This window comes from Bombus impatiens, unplaced genomic scaffold, assembly GCF_000188095.3.
Source record: "Bombus impatiens unplaced genomic scaffold, BIMP_2.2 scf_0051, whole genome shotgun sequence".
Taxonomy (NCBI): Eukaryota; Metazoa; Arthropoda; class Insecta; order Hymenoptera; family Apidae; genus Bombus; species Bombus impatiens.
This window is the reverse complement of record NT_176470.1, coordinates 723579-737388: the sequence shown is the minus strand read 5'-3', so window position 1 is coordinate 737388 and position 13810 is coordinate 723579. Positions and strand designations below refer to the sequence as shown.

The 13810-nt window shown below is 36.6% G+C and overlaps 1 protein-coding gene across 2 annotated transcripts in view; it reads right to left on the bottom strand.

Annotated features, from left to right (window-relative positions):
* LOC100744718 overlaps positions 1 to 13810 on the bottom strand; it is a 56053-nt gene that overhangs the window by 18076 nt on the left and 24167 nt on the right. The gene's annotated exons all lie outside the window — the stretch shown is intronic.

Sequence of the window (13810 nt, the reverse complement as noted above, 5' to 3'; positions counted from 1 at the left end):
TGAAAGCTCGACTTTGCAGATTTGACGAGCAAACTTCAATTTGGCAAATTCCGGACCGATGAACAAGAGTAAAAAATTATCAATATGAAAATAAGTAAAAAATTTAATATACTACGTTTTCGTAAGATGGTCCTATTTTCGAGAAAAATAAATTCGAAAATGTATCATGCGCATGGAGGTATGTACCAAACCAGTTCGTAGTTAGACAGGTTTAAACTTTGTTTTCTTGAAAATGAGACCTTGAACGGAAGAATTTTATTCCACTTTTTTTATTTATTTCTTCACGTGGAATCGCCTTCTGCCCGATTATTATTATGATCACTGCTCCATCGTGTATAGTAGTTAAAACGTTTCTTGACCTTTGTATCTAAAAGAGTTTGGAGATTTTATTGTAGCATTGTCAGACTGTTTTAGTTAAGGTACGGTCGAAGAAGAAGATTGATGCTGCGTTATATGTGAAAAATGTCTGTTTCATCTGATTGAGTTGATTTTTTTCGGATCTGCTGATGATGCATAGAAAGAAATCGAGTTACATAAGGAAATCCATTAGGGAATGGCAGTGATGTAGAGTGTTCCGTTTTGAAAGATGGAGAATGAAGTGCAGTTGCTGGAAAACGTACAGAGCCAGTGGTAAATTTATTTTATTTTCGAGTTGTAATGAGATTTCTGTTTTGATTTCAATTAATTTCTCTTTTTATGTCAAGGTGATACAATCTTTTAACTGGTATCATTAAAAACTGTTGACTCACGTGTTCGCTAAAGCATAGCTATTAATATTAATCAAGTATCTTAAAATTTATGATATACGATTATTTATATTGTAATATACCAAATAATATTCTGCAATTTGCATAATATCAAATAGATAATATGCTATACAATTTAAATATTTTAATAGCGAAATCTTTTTTGTTCGCTGTTAAATTCTCTTAAAAAATAATCTGCCATGTCACTTCACGCAGAAAAATCGCTGCGCCCTTCAACGAGCATTGTAATCGATATCGGAAACGCATTTCGTAGTTTCCGTCTCTTCGTTGAGTAAGCAGCTTCTCGATGACCGATTTCGGATTGTGGTGTGTAATTTATCGTCGGAGAAACTGGGCGTAAGTCGATCCGATCTTTTTTGCTGACGAAATTCAATGTACAGTCGATGAAAGAAAGAGACCGAATTTTCCACGTTCGTTGCGTTTCGATTGCCCAATGCGATTGAAAATGTTAAACCTTACAATAGATTCCTTTCAACTTTCAATTAAAAAGAATATATTCTCCAGCATTATTCATCATTCTCCGATTGTTTGCTCGTTTATTTTCCACTTTATACGCCATTCATTAATGCGGTCGTCTATTTAAGTTGTTACTAGAAAATTCACTAAATTCAATAAACAACGAACTACAGTGACCGAAATATTTCAGATTCACAAGCGTTTCAGTTACTCGATGCATCGATCTTACGATTAAACTTTTCAATTAAAAGAGAAACATTCTGTAATATCATCCGCCGTTCTGTTTACTTGTTAACTTCCTATTTTATCGACGCGGCCTACGGTTAAATGGTTGAAACACTTTTTAGCGTTCCATTAATATTCAATCGTTTCTCTTTTTTTTTATTTTTAATTTTATATATACAACATCGATCAACGTGTTTTCGAGTTATCGCTAGGTGGCCTTAGGCGGATCGTAGAATCGCGTTTATTATTATCGCAGGCTCGCAACTGCTGCTCCTATCAACCTGGACGTGATACCAATTACACCGTCATATAATGGTCACGGTGTCTGTACTGCAGTTTAATTAAATCCTATAATTCTTTTCTTCTCTATATATATATTGCGATCGCGGCGGATAGGGCTTTCTAACTACGGACAGGCGCTTGTTTATCAGCCATCGCGTTAGAAGAGGGAATCGTTAAGGGATAAGACCGCTTGAGGTTAGGTTTGCTTCGGGAATTATGTTCAAGTTCTCTGTATTCGCATAATTATAACGATATTATGCAAAAATATTCTAGATGTTTGGTAGTAATTGCAATATGGTAATCAGTGCACGTGTAATTGTCTTAACTGATGACTTTAGAATTATGTAACAGAAATAGATCTTAGACGAACGAATAATTAGGATACACTTTTACCTGAGATTAAAATATTGTAAATAATCAGAGTGTAACACATTGTGAATTTCATATATATATATATATATCAAATATATACTTCATAATATAAAATTAAGAAAACTATTACGTATACTTACAATCCCAACCAGTTGAAACGATCGCGAGTTTTGATTTCAATAGTTCGTTCCTTACGAGAGCAACTGTTTTCTGATTTCTTTTCGAATTGTGATTCCTTTTTCCCATAATCAAAGAAAATTCTGGTCGCAAAGGGTTAAAGTGCATCAAATTGCATCCGCGCAAGAAACACGCCAAATGCTTGCAGACGCTAACGTCAGTCCGGTGTGATGACGTCAGTGGTAAAGCAATTTTCAAAACTTCGCGCAAGATGAACGAGACGGACGTGAGAACCGTGAGACATCCTGTCCACACGTTTCTTGCGTCTTACACTCTACATATCCTTATCTTCTAGACGACTTCGTTTTTCAATAGGATTTATCTTTCCACGATTTCTTATAATTTGTATAATCTCGTCTTTTCGTTGCAAGAAGACTGAGAGACTTTTTGTGGTAAAAGTAAAATCTTGTTTCAAGGTTGAATTACATTTTTTTCTTCCCGTATCAAATATGTCTTTCACTTTTTACGTTTCATTCGGGAATATTAAACGACTTTCAATTTTTAATGGAAGATTTGAAACAAAACAATTCGAAATAAAAATTTTCAAGTAGAAAATTTGAAATTCCTTGTAGCCTGAACTAAAAATTGTAATTTGAAAATTTGCGATATTTTTAAGAATACACCGTATCGGTCCCTCGTCTAAGCTCTTGGTATTCCTTCTTCGCCACTGTTTCGTTTCCTGCGAACCTCCCAGCGCCCTTTAGCGGGAGTCACGGTCTCCTCTGGTCTTTTTTTTCCCTCGATTTTGCTGAAACGTCGCGCCAACGAAAAGGCTCGAGACAAAAAAGGGAGCAGAATAAGTTACGGCTCCTAAAAAGCCGCTCTCGAGCGGCACGATCTTTGTCTCTGTCGGGAACCCTTTCATTATGACAATTTGAAAATCACCAAGAATTAAACCTCATAATTTGATACAAACCAATCTAAGAAAGAAACTCATACAATTGATTTAAGCTACACTTACAAAAAAGTACATATTACCCTGCCATCTTTAAAGAGAAGCTATATAACTGCAGCTGAAAATTCTACAGTATAATGGTTTGCTGTTAGCTATTTCGTGTAATCCAACAACGCAGAAGCCCTTTGTGTTGAGCGAAAAAAGTGCTACGACGCTGGTACTTCTTCCGGCGATAAGGGAAGAATGAAAAATCCTTGCCACTAGGATGTATTAGGTTGTCCGAGAAGTTTCTTTCGTTTTATGAGGAAACAATAGACGCACAACGTTTTTTGTTTTATATTATTTTGTCGAATTACGTTCGATCTATTTTGTTCTGTTGAGATAAACTCCGCGACATTTCACAGACTTGCTTTCACGTTTGTACGAAGGTGCGCTGTTGTAGAAATCAGATTTGCGATAGAAGATACTTTTCGGACACAGCACAAGCCTAAAAAGCTACATTGCTATTTTATTTTCGTTAAATTACTCACTCAATCTCAGGTGATAGTATCTTTAGCTGGAAGATACATAAAGGTTCTTCGGAATATACCGGACGACTTCTTTTTCATCCTCCGACGAAAGGTTCGAGTTCCGCCTCGAAACTTAAAAAACGATATCGAAAGTGGCGAGACACAGAAGAAAGCGTAGGATCAACGTTACCGAGCACGAAGTACCATATACACGGCGAAATTTAAAATTCACCGATTACTCGAGTAAAATCTCAACTCTGTTATGTCTCGTAGATAGGCATTTCGATGAATTAAATCTTCCAGTGGCAAGAATTTAAATTGAAATTTCTTCACCTCTGAGGGGTAGAAATTTTGATTAGAACTTACGGGACACCCTATATACTACGGTCAGACGGACGGTCGTGTTCGCGCGTGTACGTGTAAACGTTGCAGGCATATACTGCACCGAAAGCGGTTGACCCTGAGAGAGGCAAGCACAAAGGACTGATTCACCCCGGGGCCAGAGTGGAGTCCTCTCCTCGGAGAGCTCGCGTTCAGCGTCCACCCAGGTCGACTTCGCCAAAGCTCCGCTCTTCTCAAGTGACATAATCCCACTGGTTTGGTCGCCGTTTTCCATTTAACTGCCGGCTCATCGTAATTGGTAACGTAATCGCGGATCACGATTCCACGGGTTAGAGGTCCGGCCAGGTCCCACAGTTGGATATGTTTTGTGAGTTTCTGATGGAAGAAGCTTGTGAAAAGAGAAATCGAAATCTTGGTTTGTTATTTCGGTCGGTTAGGTAGGTTATGTCGTTGATGGAGAATGTGATTCTTTCGAATCTCTCGATACTGTTGTATATATAGATATATAGATATGTGTGTGTGTACGTTGTATTCGAATCTGGCAAACTACAAAACACGAATGAAATAAGAAGAAAACGAATCGACGTAACTATTCGTGAATTCGCTGCACGCACGAGCGATCGCCTGTCGAAACGCGCCGAATTTCCGCGAACGATCGACGCGTGAAAAATACCGAACTCTATCGTACAGCAGACAGAGAGGGTGTGCTAATAGAGCGTGGTTGAATTTCGTTTTTGATCGGACGGTTGGTATGCATAGATAATGCAGAAAAGTTGCGCAAGGTTTCCTGTCGATTACGATCAAGGTGAAAGTCTTCGGACTCGCCAGAGCGAAACATTATCAGCAGGCGAACCTCGTAAATTGTAATCAATGTCCACTCGGAGAATGTCCTTTAACGACGAATCTCGAAACCGTTTCTGGAACTTGGAAATCGTTAGTCGAGGATAATGGTTTCCTTTAGAAACCAGTTCGTTTCCATTATGATCGTTTCTTTTGGTCATTCTAATTGTTATACATTCGCACAATCTTTTGTTTCGTAGTTATTATCGAATAATTACGAATATCGAACGTACTTCAGGAACTCTTTCATATTAGCTTTTTTATCTCTCTTTTTTTCTTTTTTTTTTTTTAGATCGTAGGTTACTTAAATTTCTTATCTTGATTATATCAATAAGTTTTTAATATCTAATAATTCCTTTGAAACCTTCGCATCCTCCTAGCGAATTCTTAAAATATTCATCCTACTTTTCCTTCTTTTTTTTTACGGTCGACGTTGTAAATGGCGAGTGAATAGGAGACACGCCTCATAGAAGAGGAATCCTAGCGATGTTAAGCGACGAGCAATGACGTAACGAGGAGCGCGACGAAAGAAAGCGCGAAGGCGTTCGAGCGTCGCACAAGCACGCGCGTGCAAAAATGCTGGGCCGTATTGTCTCGCGTGCGAGTACGCCCGAGGCAAAGAGAGAAACTGAGATCTCGACGTACCTGAAAGATCGCGATTCGATCGACTGCTAATAATTACTCGAATGCGAACGATCTATGTACGAGCCTGGACTTCATCGCAAGTGAAACGAAAGAAACTGGCATGCAGATGAGTGAAACTACTAAAACGAGATATTTTCGTGAAACCAGCCTTTTGTCTGGAAATTTAATAGCGATAATTGTTAAAACAACGATGGCTTGTTATTACGGCAATGGCAGAATTTTCCGACGTTTGGTAACAAGTTTTTCGAAATTTCAGAAATATTACCGAAGTAAACACGTTAAAAGTACAATATTAGTTTTGACATAATTACTGTCTGTCAGCTGACTTTTTTTCACGAACAGTCAGAAGTAACCGAAGGATGAAGATCGCGAATGGAGAATTTGAAGATTATGATCGGCAGAGTACGCACGAAAGATTTTATAGTAATCGTCGAAATATTCGTGTCGGTCACTGTATGTAAACGAAAGAGAAAAAAGAATAGGAAGCAAAGTGGGAGGAAAGCGAGCGCGATTCCGGCTTGGCGAAGCGAACGTTTCATTACAGCGGATTCCGTGATCTCGACGAGTTTTCCTCGGGTGGAATTCTCGTCATTCGAGAAGAGGATATTATCTTACGTGAATCTATACACCAGCGTCGGTATTATTAGACAAAGCCAGTACCGTAGAGAATGACCATTAGAGAAACGTTGAAACGCGACTGTAACTATCCACCCTTTTCCTGGCCGCACGCCCACCGTTCCAAGTTCCTTTACTTCCATGCGAGTTCCTACGATCGTTTCACACGCAATTACACGATCCGTCTTTTGGTACAAGCCGCGTGCAAAACGTTCCTCGGAGATTGGAAACGATTCCAAGAAGATTTTGTTTTAGACGGTTGTTTCAGGCGCCTGCAACGTTCTACTGATTTCGAAGGAATCTGGACAGTGAGAAAACAGCCGGAACCGGTGCTCCCCGTCACTCGCGCCATTTTGATACGATCGTAGCGATTTTTTTATCCTTGGAATACGGACTGTGAAGTACGGTGACTGGGTCAACAGCGATCGGTAGATTCGAACGTATTTAATTTTGCATGGTAAATATCACCGCTACATAGAGAGTGAAAGCGAAGTGACAAAATAAAAAGTTATGTTATTAGGCGTTTGTGAATATTAAATTTATCTTTGTAGAAATTTCTATAAAATAATATCATCGTTCGGCAATTTCTCCGTTGGTAAAATACCTGGTAACCAATCAGTGAAAATATTTTTATCAAAAATAATCGTTCGATCCTAAAATTATAAACCACGATATCCTCTCGAAAGATAATATCAAAGCTGTTCGTCAGTTTAACCGATCTCAGACGGATAAACGCAGGAAGAAAATCCCTAGGAATCCATAATTACTGGCATTGTTCAAGCGCAAAATTTCATAGTGTCTGAAAGGCAAACGAACGACCGGTTACAAACTATTGTATGCTTAATTACAACCGTCGTAACCGTTCAATTTCATGGTTCCCGATAACATAACCACCCTATTGTACGTTACCCTCGAACGAGGATAACAATGAAAAACTGGCTATTTTTCGAGGTGTGCGTCAAAAGTGTGCCAACAGTCGTGCTTTTTAATTACACGCGACTGCACGGTAATCATTGCTTAACGAGCTGCCTAGACCAACCGGTAATTAACTTTTAAATGCAATTTTCCACCGTTTAAACAACGAACGTTTATAATTGCCCACTCTTTTCCTACTTTTCTTTATATTTGTAACTATTTATTTATTATTCGTTGTTGCGATATCGTATTATTCGACAATGGATGCGGACTTTTATGTAATTATCAGAAATTTAAACGTGTAAAAACATACAGCCTAATAAGCGAAGCCAGAGAGACACTCCAGAGCTTAAAAAGAGAAAACGAGGGAAAAAAAGGTTACGATTGGTCAAATTTGATAAATTTCCGAATTTTATTTCCTCAAAAATTTATTATTCTCGATCTTTGATCGAATATCCAAAGTATAATACTTACCATGATATTTAATGGACGAAGCGAATCTCTCCATAGATTCTATTTCTTTAGTTGTGTTCATACAAATATATATTTGCATAAATATACGCAGCCTAGGAATAAAATCGAAATAAAAGATTCGGGGATAGCCAAGGTCTCAAAAAGGTGTTCTACCGGTTTCAAATTGGCTGTCGAGATAATTATTTGAGAGAGACAGAGAAAGAGAGAGGCTACATTTTTCATATAAATTTTGGGAAAAGATTGACAGCCTGATGAAGCGCAGAATTCTAATGTAATATAACGTAGTAAAAAAATTTTAGCATATTCGATTGATGGTTGAATATAATTTCACGATGGTAAGAATATCGATTTTTAATCGACGCATAGGAGGCATAGGAGGAAAGTAAAAGCGGTGAAAGCTTGTAAATAACAGTCATTCTAATAGATTCGATGCACAGTGCCATGGAAGTTTGGCTACGAGTGAAACTTTGGAAAAAGAAAGAACGTGTTAAAAACTAGTCTGCGCACGCATAAATTACACGTGCCACAAAAGACAGAGTAACATTCTATGCGCTTGTCGATGCATGTATTGTGCAACGGTGCTCTCTAGGATTTCCTAAATGTCAGAGGTTTACTTTACAGCGCATCGATCCGATCTTCCTCAAAATCACCGACTAATTTTATATTTTCTACTTGAAATTTATTTCGTCTATAGTACATTCTGTGGTATATTATTAATTCAACGAGAGTATTACATTTTGCAATTTGGATATATATGTCGTCTTCAAATTATTTGTATTAAAGTGAAATTAAATCTTTGATTTTCTTCAAATATTTTACGATATCCACTGTTGGGTCGTTTCTAATTTTAAATAATAAGTTCCTTCGAACTATAGGTATATTTATGTCCAAGACACTGATACTACATTGTTGAAATTTAATTTTCAGTTGAATCTGTTTTCTTCGTGAATTCCAGTTAATTATAGACTTGAAAATTACGTTTCGCCATTTTGATTTTATTTTTGTTAAAGCATGTATGTTGAAGTCCTTAAATAAAACAAGACGTCTACTGTTGGATCGTCTTCAATTTTAGCCAATGATTATCCTTTGGCTCTAGTCTTATTTTTAACTGGCAAACTGGAATTGTTAGAAAAATGTCGAAATTTAATTTCTAGACACGCTCGGGTTTCAGACTAATTTTTGCAATGGATTGTTAAACGAAAGTATCCGTATCTGATATACAGACACTTTCGTAACATTAATCTACAAAGAACAGCGATCATAAAATTATTCGATTTTGCCCTCTGACATTTCTTCCACTTCCTACATCAAAAACCACTTCTCTCTCTCTCTCTCTTTCTCTCTCACGCATACACGTGACTCTCTCACAAAGAAATACAACATTTCTCAAAAGTTTCATAATAAACGTAAGAAAATTTGGAATTAGCCTAAGTAAATGTTGTTTTCTAATGAATGCACCGGCTGTGCTCGCAGTCAGCCGTTCCGAATGACCTTTCTACCGCACGAAGCCGGTCGACAGCCTGGATGATGATGATGATGATGATGATAGTGTTGGACTCTGCAAGGCGCATCCTCGCCACTCGACAACCTATACTCTTGCTTCTACAAAGAAGGAAGGGGTCTTGTGTTACCCAAGATACTTTACTTTCTACATTCCTCGCGAGACAATACGTACACCCACGCAACGTGCTCGTGTACCTGTCTCTGTGCAATGGAATTGCTCTCTGACCGAGATCGCGGTTCATTTTCTGGGGAACTTTAATCTACCAGATGTTTGGTACCGTTTAGCAATTTCAGAATTAATATCGTGCTCGTGATCGAAGCAGCATTATTGTTGCTTGGGGCTGTCATCGTAGAAAATAGGACCTAAGTTTGGTTAAAATTTCAAGTAGATATTTTGGTTTTAATCGATGCCTAGAATCTGGCACGTATGAAATTACAGAAAACGAAGAAAAGCACAGAATTGAAGCTCCAACTAAGTACTCCGATGTAATTATTTTTCGTTATTTCAATACAAATATGTTTTTCGTAAAACGCAGTTGGATACGTCCGATGTAATAATACTCGAATAATCTGTATCATCTGGTTTGCAAGAGGACGGATCAGTATAAAGTTTCGCATCAATGACGTAATCAAATCGTGCCTATAAACAAACAGCAGCGACATATTGTAGAAAAATAGAAAATTTTCCAACATATTGTTACGACGATATGAAGTTATCACGCATTTTATCAACGTCCGCGAATATTTAAAAAGAGAGGCGCTGTCCAACCACCGACGAGTGTGGATTCGCATTGTATTATCTACTTACTTGTGTTATACGCTGTTAAAGTAACACCGTGTAAATAAAAACAGGTCTCGCGGCGAATTTTCCCGAGGCAACAATATTATAATATCGTATATTTTCATTTTAAATTATAAATTACTATAGAGTAGTACAGGCTGTTAATTATAGAATGAGAATAAAATAAGTTCTTCTCCTTCGCAAAACATATTAAATCAGGTTATTCAAGCAATAATTTACTCCAATCTATAATTAATCTACATTATTTTTACAGCAAAGTAACATGCTATTGAACTTTAATATTCCGAGTATATATATATATATTTGTATATATATGTATATTTGTATATGTATATTTTTATAAAATGACACATATCGTAGCATGGTCAAGTCTAACAGTCAACAGATAGATGCAAGGACTCGAAGTTCCGGTTTTATGAGTCGAGTTAACAACGTTGAACTATCGATAGCGATAAACTTGATTTCAGCCTTGAATATTTTATCATTAAAACGTAGATCATTAATATGATATAGCATAAACAAAAAAACCAATTTCGTTTTGTATCAATAATTTTAAATAATATCATTTTTTAAAATCTCTACATTACTAATATTATACATCGTTATTTTATGTATCTTAATAAAAATTACTTACTAAAAAATATTCTTTTATGAATGAAAGAAATTTTAAAAAGAACGATTGCTTCGTTTTAGAAGTTGAGAAAATTCCGTGCGTGTGCTGCAAGCGGGAATCGTGGCTGACTGAAAGTGAGTGACACGAATAGAGGTGAGTCTCAGAGTGATCGATGTGTGATGAATCGAAATTAAGAAATATTTATCTATTCCATTATCTTAGCTTCGATTTCTACGAGTACCGAGATTATAAATCATTCACACAAAGGCTGTTAAAAATATTTATGCGTAGTAAATGACAAATGATAATTGTTGTTATTTCTATACTCAGAGGTAAGATCAGAATAGTTATTATTTTATTGAATGGATAAATCCATCATACCGTTCTGAGCCAAAAAAACCTTTATTGCACGCGCTTACAAAAACTAGGGATAAAAACAAAAAGGCATCTTATTTCTTATAACTAACGCATCTACATCATGGATGACGAGCACGAACTCACGTTGTCATTTTCAACAATAATTTTGCAACAATAAATTTCAATAATCCTTATCCGATATTGCGACAAATATCAAATTTGCATCAGCTTCGATAGCTACTTAATTTTTCGTATATTCTAAAACAGAAAATTTCTATACATTAACATATAGGATCACTCTATGACGTATTGTTGATATATAAGTTTAAATCAATAATTTAATAAAACGCAAAAGCAACCTGTTTAACTAACTCGATACACGTTCGACAAATTTAATGGCAAACAAAGAGTAAAAGTAGCTCGAACTATCATGACATTCAATCGAGTCTACTAACAGAATTGCAATCTCTCCTTCGAATTAGCATACGACAACATCGAACTAGAAATAATCCGAATTTACGAGATCACTTTTGCTCGTAATTACGTATCTATAAACCGGCATCAACAAGGTAAACTTCATGGATGAACGATTAATTTACATCGAGCGACATTATTTTCTCTCTCGTCGAGTCTATCGTGTTTACTCGACAGTCGAACCAAATCTTGTCTTTGATTAGCAGCTGCGTTAAATTCTCAACAGTTTTCGAATGTTTCTGGAAACGTCTAATGATCCACGTATATAGCGATGAAAATGTCTTTGTATCGACATGTTATAAATAGATAGATAAGCGTGAAATTAAAATTATAACTTCTGAATAGACGTTATTGAACATTATATAAAATATTTATCATTAGAATTTATAAAATACTATTGATAAGGATATCGTTATTGTAAGATATTTCTAGAAAATGGCTAAGACTTCAGAATTAGGGAAGTTGTGTTATAATGTATGATTTATATCGTTATATTCTGTTTACTTTATTACATTCCGCTGTTGGATAGGAGAATTCAAATTGAGTTCATACGATGAAAGTTTTGCTTGTGGAAAGTATCGTGGGTCACCGATGGCACACTGAACGCGGCATTCAATGGCAGGCGATGTCCAGGTGAAATTTCTTTTAAATTGCAGGATAAATTTACAACGAAGCGTTAATGAACTGCAGCGTGGATAACTTGGTTAGTAAAAGCAGAAATGAAATTTCCTTATAAACAATGTCAAAATTTACGCGATGTTAGTTGATCATAAAGTATGATACAATATTTCCGATTGTTCGTTCAGATCGGATTAAGCAACTTCCGCTCACTCGATTGTTCGGGGGATAGAGTAAAACAAACAAAATGTATGTGAAAAGTACTCTGATTATATATTCTTTGTCTATACAAATATTGTACATACTTGTGTTTGCAACGCTTATTAAAAAAAAACAAAAAATATGAGAAGTGAAACAAATCTTATCAAAAATAAGAGAATAAATATGTCTTGGAGTTGTGAAAAATGGGAGCTTTCTCGTCGTGTTAAACAACGTTGAAAATCTATTGTCGCGGTCTGTAATGAACTCGTCATTGAAATCACTGGTTACTCGTCTACCACGCGTTGAAGTCTCCGAAGAACGTTGACGCGCAAATACCATGGATCCGACAAAGAACAATGATACGTTACGTTATCGCGGTAGGAAGTGATCGAGGCATCGTTTCATACGCCTACTCTAAAATACTCTGGTAGTTTATGAAATTATACGTTAAAATTCCTTCGTTTAATTGCACGTTAAAACGATCAACTTTTTCTCGAGTGTTACGCTCTAATTTTAATGAGAAGGGTAATTTTATATATTGAAATGGAATGGACGAGAATAGAATTTCCTGCATCTTCGTTATTTACATCCGTACGGTGGTAGAAATCACATTGAATCATTGTTACGCATGATCGCCCTGAATTTTTACATATCTACGTCGGTGTCTACCTACATGTCACGCATGAACAATATACGCTGCTCATAAGCATGGACGTGCGTAGCCTTTCGAGCGTATAAATAAAACACCGGCATGTTGGTCGTTTTGCGATGGAATAAAAAAGAATGAAAGAAGAAAAAAGGTATTCGCATTCCGGCCGGTTATGCACACGCGTCTAGAGTAGAACTATATTTGCCAAGGGAAAAGTTCCGAACAACCTGTGCCGATATGGCGCTTGGTAACAGAACTTGTTCTTTATTATTGTCGGCTATCGCAAATGGCCGAGTTGTTAAATATCTTTGCCGGGACAATTATGTAACTCTGTTCATCTAGAATCCTGGAAATAGCGAATCAACGCTGAAGTAAATCACTGAACCTGGTTATTTACCGTAGCAACCGGTCGTTTCTCAATTAAAGACACCAGCTATCGAATCGACATTTAATATACAAATGGACGTTTCCAAATATATTATTAATAATATTATCGTTATTAGTGTTCGTAATTCTAGGGACGAATTATCTCGGTTTATTGATTACGCAACGATAAACGAAACTATTATGCCCAATCAAACTTTTTCTGTAACATATAGAAATTTGTAAACTTCGTATCTTCGTCAAAAGTTGAATCACAGCTTTATTTTCCCTTACCTTGGCCGTTATGTTAGTATCGCGATCTCGAGCGAATAGAAATGTTCGAATTTAACATAGAGTGGTATGCAGTGGCGAAGGGATCTCATTCGTAGTGTCGTTTTAGTTTTCAAAATAGCAGTTTCCCTTTCAAATTACGTTTCTAATTGCAACACTGTTCGCGTTACTTTCGAAGCGATGTGCGTGGCTAAATGTAATGAAGGTTGAATTCTTTGATGGAATCAGCCTCGCTGCTTCACTGAAATCAATAATTATGCGCATACTCATTATTTCGTTAGGTTCTGTTAGGTTCGTTGCACACGCACACCGATGTCACGATATCAAAATGACGCTAATTTGCGGCCAATTTTTCGCCATTAAAGTTCTTCGATCGTTTTGGGCTCGGTACTCGAACCCTATCTCCGATTTTTCTTTTAAACAAG